The following is a 15,795-nucleotide window of genomic DNA, read 5'->3' on the forward strand; positions in this document are numbered from 1 at the left end:
ATAAATACGCCATTACTCACGATGCCAACATTATTAGTCATTATCAGTCAATACTTACATTTTTTTATATAGTGTAGTACTGGCACGTCCCGATATTGCCTGGGTCCAGCATATTTTGTTGATCCTGGAATATCATTTTAATCCAAAAATTACATTTTGACCGTATCTGTCTAACCTTATCCATGAGTAATGACTAAAATTAGAGGAAACGATAGATGAATGACACTGACGCACAAGCACCAAACACTGGCTGGAAGCCAAAACTTGCCAAAAACTATAAACTGGTTCTTCAGATCTGATTGGTTAATCACAATGATGTTCCAGGGTCCACAAAGGTTTACTGAGACGATTCTCTACCCACTGATATACACTCCCGTGCGTGTTTGTGAGCTTTATTTCCAGTGTCAAAGGTTTGTAATTATAACAGATTTCAAAGCGTCGAGCGCTGTAGCCAGTCGCAGACATGTTTGTTGAGCTTATGAACGCAATGGCCAATCAGAGGCAATTAAGTCATAATCCACTGATTTTGTACGGCCATAAATAACTATAACCAAGTATAAACAAGATATAAGTACAAGATTCACTGTGCACTGTGCAGATTTACACACACACACACACATATATGTATGTATACGTTTTCTCCTGCAGCTGATTCGTTGATTATAAAAGCAGCATTCTTTGCTCGCTTTCTGTACAAAATCATTCATAATTATAAATAAGATTTTATTTTTCACACCGCAGACAACAGTGTTGACATGCTGGACTGAATCTGGCATGTAACTATTTCTTTTACCTGTGACGCATTTCTATTTGATTAATAACTTTTTATTTGAGCTTTTCAATGCAGTGTTTACTTAACTGAGCAATATTTAAAGGCTGTGCGCTATTTTAACGTGTTGCTTTGAATAAATTCATAGCAATAAAAATGTTCTGGACATGAAAACACTAACCCGGCAACATCACAGCAGTGTATCACTGTGTTTAACTGTGCACAGGTAAGCGCCGCCTTTCCTTTAATCATTCTCGTCAAAACAGACGTTTGCGGCAGCTAACCTCTTTCATATCTTGTAAACAGTTATACCGCCTTTGTGATCTAATAAGCGAATCTGTCCAAACCCAGATCAGATGTGTGACTCTCGCTTGACTCACACCTGGCTCTTACAGGAAGCCAGAGGGAAACTTACCGGGGTCTCCCTTTCATGCTTCTTTGAACATGTTCCCTTCAAGCGCACGGTCTTACAGCACACTAAATTACTCACACACGCCAGCTGCGTTCTGAATATTCACAATCATGACTCAGTGACAACTTCAATCTGACACTTCTTTCATTTCAAAGGGTTCCTGTGATCTGCACTTAAGGAGTTTTTTCTTTATTATTTGCCAACAAACCAGCCCATGCTGATAAGCGTTTTTCAGTAGTGATTAGTCTTTGAGGGTCCTGGCTGCACATCAAGGCTGGATCTTACCAGCAGATAGTCAGACTGAGTTCGATAAGAAGCTACGAGGACCCTGTGCACGGCGTTAGTCAGAGCTATTTTCTCAATTTAACTCAATGACTGATTTATGAGCCGCTAGTTTAAGAAGACCTCCAAATTGTCTTCAGCTGTTTCTGAGCATCAGTCCTCCGACTTGTGTGTAGAAAGACGTTCGTCACCAAAGCGGCAAAGAATAAAGCCTTAAATTTGAAAGTTGCAGTGCGTTACCAGAAAGAGGACGTTTTTTGAAAATAATTCTCGGGGGGATCTGTTTATTGCCACAGAGTGCAAAGAATTAAGCGAGGCCAGATAACTCATCGCTCACTTATCATTTGCCACAGATTCAGAACATCAGAAAAGCTCCTAAAGTCTCAGGAAAAACAGATTGAGGATGCGCCTCTCCTTGCTTCAAAGCACAGTGTTTGCTTCAGTAATATTTGCTTTGCTTTGCAGTCGTATTTCATATTAATCAACCATGGATGGATAGATAGAGAGATGAAGAAAGAGGTGATGATCTGAAAGAGAATGACTGATACGCCAGGAAAAAAACCTGGTCGCTGAGTTTCCTGTGAGAACTTAACTTCTTTATGAAATCGTGAAGCTCTAAAGACACGAGACTTTGTGTCCCTTTGTGGCTGTGTAAACGGTTAAAGCTATTATTCCAACCCTCAATGCGATCAATAAGAGTTTGCATTCTGCCTCTTTGTCTTGTTCGCAACGCCACATGTCAAGGCATACGTGAGTAGCGCTTCTATTCTTAGCGCGTGATGCATGTATATTTCCAAATCTGACAGCTTTGCAGCCAAAAGCATGCGTGCTTCTTTGATGTAAATAGCTCCAATAAAAGCTGATGAATCATTAGTCAGAGCGCCCTTGTACAAGCTGCTGCTGCTTTTTGTGTGGAGGTGATGAATATCTTGTTATATGCGTATATTTTCTCTTCTCTGCTGCAGACAGTCCAAGAATCCTGTGCAAATTCCTGGCGATATGAATTCACGGCAAATGAATTGCACGGTTTACTTGCACAGGGACTATTTTGTTCGCTGAAGGATATAAGCAAGATAGTGGTGCAAACATTTACAAAAAAATATTTTCCTACAAAAACATGCTCAAACTAACCTAAAATGGTTTGCTAGTCAGTTTTAGGTGGTTTAAACGGTCAATCATGGACAATTTTAAACAGTTTTTGCTATTGTATATTCTACCTTTTCTATGTAATTGTATTGTGTATGTAAGTTATGTTTGTTCCCCTTCTACCTTGTCATTATAGAGAGGTGTAAACAAAGTAAGAATTTCATTGCACTATAGTACTCTAGCTCTTGAATCTTCAACTGGTCCTCCTGGCTGGCCTAGATAGAGAGTGCTAAAAAATGCATAGATTACCTCTAAAACCCTTTAAATAAACCAGCATGACCAGCTAAAACAACATTTTATGCTGGTTTAAGAAGCTGCAAGCCAGCTCTGAGCACTACATTGTGAAAAATCCAGCAGTGACAGGATTTCAAAAGCAGTTATAACGTGTAAAAAGTGTGTGCCTGTGACAGAAACGGACTTTTCAATAATCAATACAAGGCAGCACAGATGCTGATCTGATGTCTGCAGCGCAGGAAGTCATGTCTGAAAGTCATTAACAGTCTGTCTGTAGCGGCAAGACCATGAGGAAGAAAGATCAGACAGCCATTAGCATTAGCACTAAACAGGGTCCTGTTTATATCATCTGGAAAGTCTCGCCGCTCAGCCACCTTGGCACACTAGCCAGGGTTTTCTCCGTGAGTCACTGCTGACTGATAAACTTTCTCTCTCCCCTCTACCCCGCCACTTCTTTTAGCTTTCTCTCGCCCACTCTCTCAGCAGACCGGGGTGTGCTGACAAGGAAGAGACAGAGACAGAGACGTTCAGGAGTCGCAGGGCTGAGCTACAGTCTGGGAGACTGGGAGGAGACGGACAGGCAGAAAAATTACACGCAGGGCGGGATTTCCTTGCGTCTCAAACCGTGCAAACACATGCAAATATTTAGCAAATGGTTTTTCTTGTGAATGCAGCCTTTGGGGTTGACACAAGTCAGTTTCCCAGAGGAACAGCTGACTGGTTAGTTTGAGTCAGAGGTTTGAAAGCCACGCTGACTTTCAGTTAATCGGTCGTCGTCTGAACATCTGAATGCGTTTCACTCTTTATCATCGTCCCCGAAACATCCTGCACACGCCCATCTGGGTCAGCACACCGTGACTTACCTCCCCTTTTTACATTTCTGTCATTTGTCTGTCATTTACTACCTGCTCTCATGGCATAAACGTAGCTGGGTGCACTTTTTCGAGAGACGTGAAATACGTACCAATAAGTACATATCTCTGCAGTTTCCAAAAGAAATGAACACAAGAGGCTGTAAAGCTCTCAGTAAAATCTTTTATTGCTTTTCACGCAAATTAGCAGAGTTCTGATTGATAAAGCATAACTTTCTGCGCGACTACTTAAAGAATATCACGTGATTTCAAAACAATATTAATATGCTGGGAGATTTGAAAACTGATGATTTTGAATGTGAGCATCACACATATGTGTTTTTTAATAGACAATTTGTTCTGAGAGAAACAAAGAGCTTCTCGGATCAAATCCTGCGTGACTACGGTTCAACAAAACATCTGCGTAAAAGGAAATTTAAATGACACGGTTGCATCAACAAATGCCTTTTTATATCAGTTTCGCATGTGTTAATATTATCGGGTAGGTTTAGGGCTGGATTTAGTGTCGGGCATATTTCCAACATGATAGAGCATTAACTTTTAGCCACAGTCCATGGATATTTAACATAATAAAAACACAGCGATACGTGCCTATCGCACATTAATAAAAACCCCGTGCCAGGGTTCACATATTGAACCTGTGTTTTTGTACCATTTCTCTTTAAACTGCGATGAAACCTGCAGTAAGGCACATAAAAACAGTGTTGCACAAAAAAGCGCCCTGGGGTACATATTCTTGGTCATTTATTACCAGCTAGAAGTCAGTAGTTGTTAATTAGTTTATCCTAAATTATATACTGCACAACGTGCACTGTGTGCTGTAGGGTATAGTTTATGTAAGGTTATTTTATGATTCAACTTCATAGCTGTAACCAAGAGCATAAATTGTGCAACAAGCCACACTTTGTTCTGAATAAGTGCCTCTTCCAGATATTCGAAGTGCACTTTTTATTTAAAATTGGAAGTCACTAATCACACCAAATTTACTAAAAAGCACAGTGCGTAAGTATGTGGATTGGGAACGCATGTAGAGTTCGCAGTGTACTTCACCACATCCCCCATGTGTTTGACGCTTAATGAGCTAGAACAGAACATTTGTGCCTCGTTCCGTGGGAATACCATGTTTCTGATGAATATCTGCCCCGCCAGAATGATTTGATTATCTATGCGATGATTTTCCTTGAATAGCTGATCTGTTGTGAAATGTCGAGCTTTAAACCAGAAACGGATCTCACAGCTCTTGCTATTTATGGTGCTACGCAGAGAAAGCGTTTCAAATCTCTTACTATTTAATTTATTAGCTTAGCATGCTAGTGCTAGTGTGTGTTTCAATAGCCTACATATCAAATTACCATAGCATTGCGAAGCATGCTATGCTATTCACCAGCATGTTGTGTTTATTAGAAAGACAAGCCATCAGTTTAGCAATATGCTGTTTTTATGTGCAACATACAATTTCTTTTACTGATATGTGTCTTATTTTTATCAGTGTGTCATGTCATTAGCTACTTCATTAGATTACCCTGCTGAAAAAACAGCATATGCTAGTTAGGTGTGTTCGGAAGCTGGTTTAAGCTGCTCCTTTGCAAGTTTACGCTGGTCATGTGTTGGCAAAGGACCATTAGCTTAGCAACATGCTATCATTCACTAGCATGTGTTACATTTATTAGCGTGGCAAGCAATTTGCTAACGAGTGTCATTAGTTTAGCAAAATGCTAATACCTTCCCACTGTTATGCTTATTAGGTTTTCGGTCATTACCCTAGAAACGTGTGAATGTTTTTCGCTAGCATGTGTTTTTAAGCTTATCTATATGCAACGTCATTAGCAAGAACATGCTTTTGTGTTTCCTATAATTATTTTGGCTTTATGTACTTTGTGGTGGCATGCGGGAACCTTTCAAATACCTCGCGAGGTTTTCTTTAGTTTAACATGCTGGCCTCAGCTACATATGCATCACATCCAACATAATATTGATTTTCATATTAGACGGTGTTAAATTACAGCATCGCCCTGCGCATGCCGTTCATGCACATTTAAGAAAAAACAAAAAATGCACACGTTAGCACACAGATCTGTAATTCATGCAGAATCGAAGCTGAGTAACATATTTACTGATTGAAGCAACGCTTTCTTTCCGTGACAGTCAGTGACAGTAAAATGTAAACGTCAAGGCAAACATTTCTCCTGAAGTGACGCATGTTGTTGCAGGAGTAAATGTGCTGCAGGCTGTGAGAAAGCTGCTGTCTGCTGTCTGCAGGACCGAGTCATGGCTGATCTCTGACTTTTCGCTGAACACACAGTGACATCAGTGTGTGTGTGTGTGTGTGTGTGTGTGTGTGTGTGTGAGTGTGTGTGTGTGGTCAGCAGCAGGTGTGTTGGCAGAGCGACGCTGTTAAATGACAACAGCTGCATGTCTTCTTTAAAAATGGGAGGTACCAGATTTGGTCACACCTGGCTGTCCTGTTTCTAACTAAACAGTTACTCCATGACTTGACCTTTTCACCTCCCCACTTACCTAAACACAGTCATCACAGGATTATGCACAGTCCAAACTGTATTTCAGGGGGATAACCATTTCTGTGAATTTCAGCGTTCAGTCTGGTAAAGCTTGCCTTGCTCAAGAGTTTTTATGCTTTTATCTTTTGGATTTAAAAGTTAATTTTAGTGAGGTGAGATATTTGAGTAGTTGATGCATAACCTGTCCACTGAGTATAGGGTACATAATTTATATTAAGTCCTCTATATGGTCACGTTTTTTATCTTTAACAGTCTTTTGATTACACTAGATTGATTTTTTTAGATTAAGGGTACTTTAGCACACCTAAGGACACATCATCTTACTAATAGTATTTCACTACATGTGTAGTTAAATATAGCCTGTATTAAATCCATAATAATAATAATAGTACTTTTTGCACATGTACCAATATTTATGCAATTAAAAAATATTTACTAAAATTTTTTTACATTTAAAAATAAGAATATATATATGCATTTTAAAGAAATTTACAAATATTGTCCTCCATATATTTTTATATTCCCAAAAACCCATCCACATTACATTATTAACACATTTGAATGAATAATAAATAAAGTGTAAGATTGGAAATATATTTTATTTTATAAAGCTTGATGCTAAATATATTTTCCATTTCAAATATATGTTTAACTGAGCTTCTCTTTTTACAATATTTATTTAGCATGAACCTAAAATATATTTTGGCCAGGGGAAAAAAAAGGTGACGTTAATTTCAACCCCAGAAGGCAAAATCGCCAAATTATTGATCGCATGTATGCGAATATATCTTTGATATGTGTTTAGTCTAGTGTAGACACTCTGCAGATGTCTAGGGCACCTCTCTTTCTCAGTTCTGTTTTCTGTGTAAGTCAAGAGAAACTCTGATACTACAAAACTCATTTTAGGCACTTTCGGTCTGAAAGACGCATCATGTGTCAAGTTTTCTTAAAGTTCCCAGATTACTCGCTTCTTAGAGTTTCATTTGTCTTCGTCTTGAGTTTCAGTCGAGTTTAATTTAGAGACAACGACAACTTTCAACAACATTAACGAGGGAAAGAACATACGGCACTGCAAATGACGTAATCAAACCGAAACTGACAAACTATGCATCTAAAATCCTCGCTTGCATCCAAAGAAAATACATTTTCACTTAATTGTGTAATATGCATGTTTTTTCCACCGAGGATTTATATATGCAGAGCTGAGTAGATCACTATCAGTTGTAGTCTGTCACTGATTCCAAATTGCACGATTAGTTAACCTTTATAGGATAATCCTTAAAATATGGAACCTGACTAAATATAAAGAAACAGCTTTCATTGTGGTTCCTTGGTTCAGAGTTGTACGCCGGTGCTAACGTAGAAGTCCGCGACATTTACGTGGGAAGAGCGTTCGGGCACAGACGCGTATTTTTATATCGAAAACGAGGGAGAAGGGAGAAACTGTCTGGTCAAGCCTTCTGAGGAGCAGGCCAGATAGGCGTATTAGGGCGATCCGGGTTTAACCGGAGTCTGCGGACGAACAAAATGACTTAAATACGGAGCTTCCCGCCGCATTTCTAAGCTGAGAGAAGGCTTGTGTTGTCGCGGTTAGCACTCGTTTCCATTTCAAGCCTCTGTGCGAAGTTCGTTCAGTTCCAGGAGTTATTACTCGTATGATGATCGGGTGGAAGCGCTTTCTGTCCAGACACTTTTCCCAGCCCGTGGCACGAGTGAGTCATATAGGGATCTTTCTGAGCGACCATAAATAAGCCGATTAACATGTTTCCCAGTCGTAGCCGCTGTACGCAAACCTGTCTGGAATGTTCCGGCCTTAATGTTTTGCGCATTCCTTCTCACCTTACTGGGAGCCATTGGAAATGCTAAATATATCCTGAAAAATGGAGCAGGGATTCTGGTTTCTGGAGTTTCAGTTGTGGGACAATTGAACGAGTCGACTTTCCAGTGCTACTCTTCCATACCCCCATACAAACCATGCACACACACACACACACACACACACACACACGCCACCCCTCCCGCCTTCTCTTTGTTGGTCAGAAAATAGGGCTAACAAGAGGGTGTGTGTGCATGGCAATGGGGTCGTTTCTATTTTTAGTGTCGGTAAGTTGCATTGAGTCAGCCCCGAGTTTGAGGTCGGGGCTCAGTCTCTTTGATCATAATTATAACTCAGAAACTCTGGACACATAGCTACCAATTCAAGAGCAAAATATACAATGTCTTTGGGGCAATTTTGTCATCTTGGCAGTTTATAAGCCTATCCTGCATTTTGCGTTTCTCTACCGTGCATTTAGCTATGTAGATACTACAAGTTTGGAAAATACACGGAGCACATGAATCTAACTCTTCGGGTTTTGTTAGGCAGGGTGACACAAACTTACAAGACTTCGCCTGTGTTGTGGTGTGAGAAAGTTGGTTTGTTTTGTGTCCATAGCAGTACGCTTTCCATGGAAGTCTATGGGGCAAGGCATTACACCAATCTGACAAGAGTGCATTTTATAATTGTCTAAATGATGATTTAGCTCAGTTCAGTCTAAGAGCAAGCGCCCATTGAAAAAAAGTTATAAAAAATTATATTTTTACTTTTAAACAGAAAAATGATGATTAGCTGCAGTTAGTTAATACGTAATAGAAAATATAATGCATATTTACAAAAAAATCATATTAAACAATATGCATTATGACTTTCTAAATTGTCTTTATTTAGATTAAATAAACTAAAGTAACTAAACTACAGTTTGTTTTTTACCTCAAGTGAAAATTCTATATTACAGCTAATTTAGCTTTTATTTATGCTGAAGTTAAGTTGTTAAAAGCAAAAAATATATTATATATATATATATATATATATATATATATATATATATATATATATATATATATATATATATAGGTAATTTATAAGATACATTAAGTAAAGAACTGATGTCAATTAAATGTATTTAAAAAAATGTATGCAATTTATTTAAAATTTGCTTTGTATGCATTTCTTTGTCTTTGAGAAGAAAACTATGAAAAATGCAACTTATTAGTGTAAGTTATGTGCACCACGGCTACGTTCGCCATATGCATAAGCATACCAGACATTCATCTTCAGTCCAATTTTCCACTCACTGAAGTTGTAGTCAAGATTAGGTGATTAACGGTTAGTCTCAAATCCAGCGGGAAAACCTCTGCGGCATTAATAAAAGCGGTTAACAGAAACTGTCCCTGTATCCTCCTTCACAAAGACCCGTTTCTGCAGTTTGGCTTAAGTCACCACACCCCTGCACCTCCCACTGTCTCTCGCTCTCTCTCTCACCCCGTCTCACAGCCCACCCAACCCCTCCAACCACCTACCCGCCGCGGCTGGGGCCCGGGACGGGTGAAGTTCAAATGAGCTGCACTTAAAGAGTCCTTTCAACTCTGGGGGTCAGTCAGACCTGTTGGCGTGAGTGTAAAACCCGCTCTGAACCCGTCCACATGAAGGCTTTGTGTCATTAAAGGCTTCCTGCCGCTTTTGCACGTACCTTTCAATTAACTGCCACCTCAAACAAAGACGCATGCACATGGGGCCAAACAATGGATTCTCTTGTGTTACCGAAAGCCTGAGGTGAAATTCCACTGTTGGTAAATTTGAGTAAGCCTCGGCAGAGCATGGAGGACACCTGAAGTGCGCAACGTTTGCGTCGTTTACATGAAAGGCATGCTGTGCTTGGAAAGACTCTAAGAATTGCATGAAAAAAACAGCGTACATATTTTGCGTGTTGCTGTGTTTGTCAGCTTGTGCACAGTTCATATTATAGCAATACTGCAACCCCATACTAAAATAAATGCATGCATGTAAAGCGTTAAAAATAGACTTTTTGCAAACCATGACATGTACACTTCTCTAGCAAACACTTGTTGCGGCGGTATAGTGCATGTGCTTGTTATCTTTGTCGGTATGAACAAAGCTCATGACTCAACTCAAACTACAGCAAAAACTTACATGCAATGAAATACAGCATGCAAGTACAGCATATAATATCATCACTTACACTTACTTACAAACAGTCAAAACCTCCAACGATTACCAGAGGAAATGCACAAATGCATTAAAAACAGCATGCAATGTATTGCTAGGTATAAAGAGTATAGCGCATCCATTGTTTTCTTTGCCAGAACAAAGCTTATGACTTTGAAATACATAAAGCTGAAACCATAGCAGTACTACAGCTCTTATTAAAGGAAATGTATGCATGTGCTGCGTAAAAATAATCACCGTGCAAGCTTGGACAAAGGACAAAATGGAGAAAGTCCATCACTTACAAAAAACTCCAACTATTTTAATGCTGCAGCTGTTTACCTAAAGAAATGAATGCATGCAAATTAACTAAAGGCATGAGGAGAGTGGTTCCTGTGTTATTTGTCACGAAGGATGACCTGCTTTATGACAATATCGCAAATACTTGAAAAGCGAAAATGTATGGAAAACGCCGTGCAAGCTCGTTGAGATGCCTGAAGAGTAAAGTGCATTTATCAATCAGCGTGGACGACTCTCATCGCTTGGAAAGCTAAAAATTATAGCAATGCCGCAACAACTTACTAAATGAAATGCAGGCATGCACGGCATGTGGGATAATTAGGCAGTGAAGAGTGTATTGTGTTTTTTTTTTGTCAGCATTAATAAAGCCTATCAGTTGGAAATGCTTAAAAGCTCGAAATTATACCGCAACCTCATATTGAATATTTAAAGCAGAGTTAAGTGTGAAGCTATAAAAGTCAATGAAATTACCAGCAGAGAGCCCTGCCATGTTGTGCTTGTTAAGCCTTTGAATAAAATCTCCACCAGGAGAAAAAAAATTGCCCTTGATCTCCCCACTGCAAAGGACTTTAAACAGAACACAATCATTTTTTCTCGCCCATAAGACTAAACGAGGCCACCCATGATCCAGGCTTTATTTAATTGCTACCATGATATCGCTTCTCTGATTCACACTTGCTAAAAACGTAGCCGACTGTAACAGTTGAACGAACGGCTCTGACTGAACCAGATCGTACAGTCCTGATGCACGCAGCTCTGGATTACATCTGATTTCATTTCTTATCTCGTAAATGTCTCCGCTGGAAGCAATTTCCTTTTGTGAAAGTGATCTAGAAAAGGCTATTTCAAACTGTACGAGTTACGCAACACGTGTCCTCCTCGTGCATTCACTGCGGATGGTCTACGGAGGAGGTCGTGGCTCGTGTGCCAGAATGTCAGGCGTCTGCCGGCGCGTCTCGATTGAAACCGACGCGCTTACTTTTCATCGGTGTCCGTGCAAAAGAACAAAGATTACAGCAGGCCAGAATCACAAAGCACTGAGTCAACAGAAATAGAGCAAAATTAGAACGGCAACGTCTCTATATGTCTTTTATATGTATATTTCTAGATGTCGGTCACCTCTGCTGTGCCTAACAGGGCTCTTTATATGTGTGTGCTTACATATACAATAGTCATATTAATCACATACGCATTTATCTCTCTCTCTGCAATACATATGCAATATGATAAACATCATGCAATTATGAGATGATATATCATGCAATTTTGAAATGCATAAATGCATATGCTTTAGAAAAACATGCTCATGCACAGAAAAAATGGTGTAGAATACAATTACCTGTTGCACAATTAATCAAAGCAATGGCGAGTAGCATTGAATTAAGCACTTGAATACTGAAATAGCGTGTTTTTGTAAAATGCAGGTGATGCTAACTCTACTATGCTATTACTCTACCATGCATGTCTGATGGTTACAATGGTTCTTTTTTTTTGTTGCATGAAATGCAACTGAACACAAAGATTTTGTTTCTAATATTTGCCAGATGCGCTTTAAAAGGTAGTTCCTTTTCCTTTCATTGGACACCCGTCTTTGTCGCAGACCCTGATACGCAGAGGTCGGCATCATAGGTGTGGTTTTATTTAATTAAAGACTGGTTTCAGTGGGAATTACTGACATATGCGTTCATTTGGTAAGTGTGCGGTGTAGTAGATGGACTTGTTGGTTGGAGTTCGGGCTAAACTGGGTGGTGGGGGGGCTTAAAACAAGCCTATAATTATGGCTAAGATGCACGGCAGCTCGTTCCCAACCGTCCAGCGCTGCACACAATTTACAAAAGAGAGTCTCTGTGGCGCTCTCAATCACGGCTAAGATGTTTCAGGCCGAGTCAGCAGAACCACAGGAGGGCGAGAGAATCCGTCTTGGGTTTTTTTTTACATCCATTACAGAACCAAGAAGCCCCTTATTTTATCTACAAGGCCGCCACTCCCTGAGATGTAAATATAGCCCTGTTGTGCTAAAAATACTCCTTTCTATTAATAGCCCTGCCGTCTGAACCGAATACTGTCAGCGACTTTAAATCAGCCGGGGCTTTTGCCAAGTGAAAGAAAAGGCTCTCTGTTTCTGTTCTCTCACACGCTTTCTGGCTTGACGTCAGCGCTCGCCGGCACTTTCGACTCCAGTCACCAGTCTCGTTGGGGCAGATTTAGTCTTTCGCTGCCATTGTGCTGCGGCGTGACGCCTCTATGGCTGAGCTCAGTCTGCAGAGGAACGCACAGCTAGCTATTGTCCGGTCAGCTGCGATGGGAGTGTGCCGTACAATAGCACGTATTCTTAAAGCTCACCCACTCTCTGTTTCCTCCACAGCTGAAATGAAGAGAAACGCCACTCACCCCGATCCCTGCAGCAGTCCAGTTCACTCCATCACCCGGGCACGGGCTTCACGGAAAGCGCGCACATTATTAAACGCTGCATGCGTATATTTTATAGAGCGCATTGCATACACAATGGTAATTCCAAATCATTTACATACATTTTTTTTTTTTAAATCATGACAGATTGATTAAAATGCAAAAAGCTAAATATTTTTAAGAATACTAAAAGTTCACTTAAAAATTACAAAAAATGGTCTGTTTTTGATCATTGTATTTGTGTTGTTTTTTAATAATAATATGTTGTTGTTGTTTTGTAAGTTTTACTTCTCTGAATTAAAAAAATATATATATTTTTGTGATCAAATACATGGATTAACATGGAAAATTGTCCTGAATTTTAAAAAATGAAGAGGAAAACTAGATACATTAGTATAATATTACTACTATAATATTTTATTGAAAAATATCTTCTAATATATATATATATATATATATATATATATATATATATATATATATATATATATATATATATATATATATATATATATATATATATATATATATATATATATATATGCATATATATATACACACATATACATATAATATGATAATATTTTTTACATTAAAACTAAATTATTTTTAAATACATTTTTGCGATTTATTGTGTAGTCATTTCTGTTTACATGATGGTTACACCACCTGACATGAATTAAAACGTCGCTAAATCAAAACAATATTTTCATACACACTATTTTTTCCCCATATCGGACACCCTTATTTGCAATGACATTGTTACAGTGACGATACAATCATTTCCTTTATAGCTTTTAGCAATATCCTTCTCCTTTGTAAGCTGGCGAGCCACAGAGCCCCTTTCTCCGAAAACACCGTCCACATCTGCTGTAACCTAGTAATCGGTAGCTTTAATTAAGCATGAGCAATGTGTTTATAGTGGCGAGATAAAATGCTGATTAAAGACTTATACGGCGCAATGAAAACGAGCGCATTCACGAGCTGCAGTTTTACTGTCTATTTAATTTGGTCTGCTCCGCAGGATGGGTCATAAACTTGGCCAGAATCACGTCTTGGCTGCTCGTTCGGGTGGAGGTGGAAAGAAGCGCCACCGCCCGCCCGAACGTACCTGGACGACCTCGAGACCGAGTCAAACAGAAACAGACTGGGTGGCATACAGTCATTACAGAGCACACAGATCAAGGCTTTACGGGAAAGGAAAGTTTCACCAGCGGCCCAGAGTTTCTGCCTATGAGTGCTTTTAAAAACACTGAAGCGATTTTTAGAGTCAGCTTGCGTATGAGTGTTTATTACTGCGCACCTCTCTCTGTTGCTCACGCTTTTTAAAAGAATTTGGATTTTACAGTAACAGTGATCAGTGCTTCTGCTTCTTTAAAAGGTGTATTCAGGTCAGTTCTGCAATATGCACTGGTGACCTGGTTTTGCGTGACTTTATAGAATATTGACATATGTTATATAGCCTAATTAAAATGTAATTTTCCCCATTTTTTTGCTGTCGTGAATTGTTTAACTATTGCTCAACTCCTTTGATTGCTGGGTTCGTGTTTGCCTCGACCTCGGCGTCACGTCACGTTTCATGAACACAATCGGAAGCATTTACGTTAGAATAATATATAGCCATATTATTGCACTAGAAAGCGCTGATATTTCCGCACTTTCTAGAATATAACATTTTGGATTTTCCGTGCTGCTGAGATGATCGGTGACCACAAACACGCTGGAAAGTTTGGGGAATGGCATTTGCGTATAAATGATTCGCTCCTAAAACATATCTATTTAGAGAAAAAAAGTTCTACAGAAGTGAAAAGTCTGCCAATAATTACTCCCCCTCGTGCTTTTCCAAAACCGTAAGACCCTTGTGCCTCTTTGGAACACAAAAGAGATATTGCTGATGAAATCTGAGCGCTTTCTGACCCTTTACAGCCGGCAAGTGTCTTAAAACGAAGATCGGGATCCAGAAAGGTGCCAAGAACCCTGACCAGACAAAGCAGTCAGTGTGACCAAGTTAGGAGAATACTTTTTGTGCACAAAAGACTAAAATAGCTTCATTCAGCAGTTTTTCTCCTCCACGTCGTTTGAAGAGTACCACGACGCATTTGACCTGCTCATAAACAGCACATGCATAACGTGCTTCTGGTGTGGAGCATGCATTATAATGGCCCCAGAGTTACGCAGAGATTTATTTTTTGCCACTTTTGCGAAAAGTATCCTCATAGCTGCACACAAATTACGGTTATACCGCTGATTTCACGTGTTCTGGATCTTAAATGTGGTAGAGCCTTCATGGAGAGTCAGAGAGCTCTCAGTTCATTAGAATATGAATATAGTTTCACGTGTATACATGCAATATCCTATCCTGATCAATTACAATACACTAAATGCCCCTCATAGTCCGGGTTCAGGAGCGTTATGGCATGTCATCAGCATTAAAACCACTGTTTTATCATCTCACGCTAGACTCTTCCCCGGGATCACGATAAGACATAAAAAACCTGCATGATTCATTCTCGTACCTCGTGGGAAACGGCGAGCGCGTTCACGCTGCACATCTATGGAAACACAGCCACTGTTTCCGCATTCCTCACATACCGGGCACGACTCAGCCGGTGAGCCGTTAGGAGACGCCTGACCAAACAGACATGTATAATGCGATACTTTAAACACCGAGAACTCGCTTAAAACTCGATAAAATGAAAGGAAATCGCGCTGGTGTTGAGCAGAAGCGACATACTCGGCGCTTTCAGATTTGCCCTTAAATGGTCAATGACGTTTCCGGGGTTCCGATGCGTAATCAGAAACCTGCTACGTCAGACGCACAGTCGGCTCAGGGAATGCCCGGAAAAAAAAAACGCTTGATGTCTTTC

Source organism: Puntigrus tetrazona, chromosome 11 (genome assembly GCF_018831695.1).
Source record: "Puntigrus tetrazona isolate hp1 chromosome 11, ASM1883169v1, whole genome shotgun sequence".
NCBI lineage: Eukaryota > Metazoa > Chordata > Actinopteri > Cypriniformes > Cyprinidae > Puntigrus > Puntigrus tetrazona.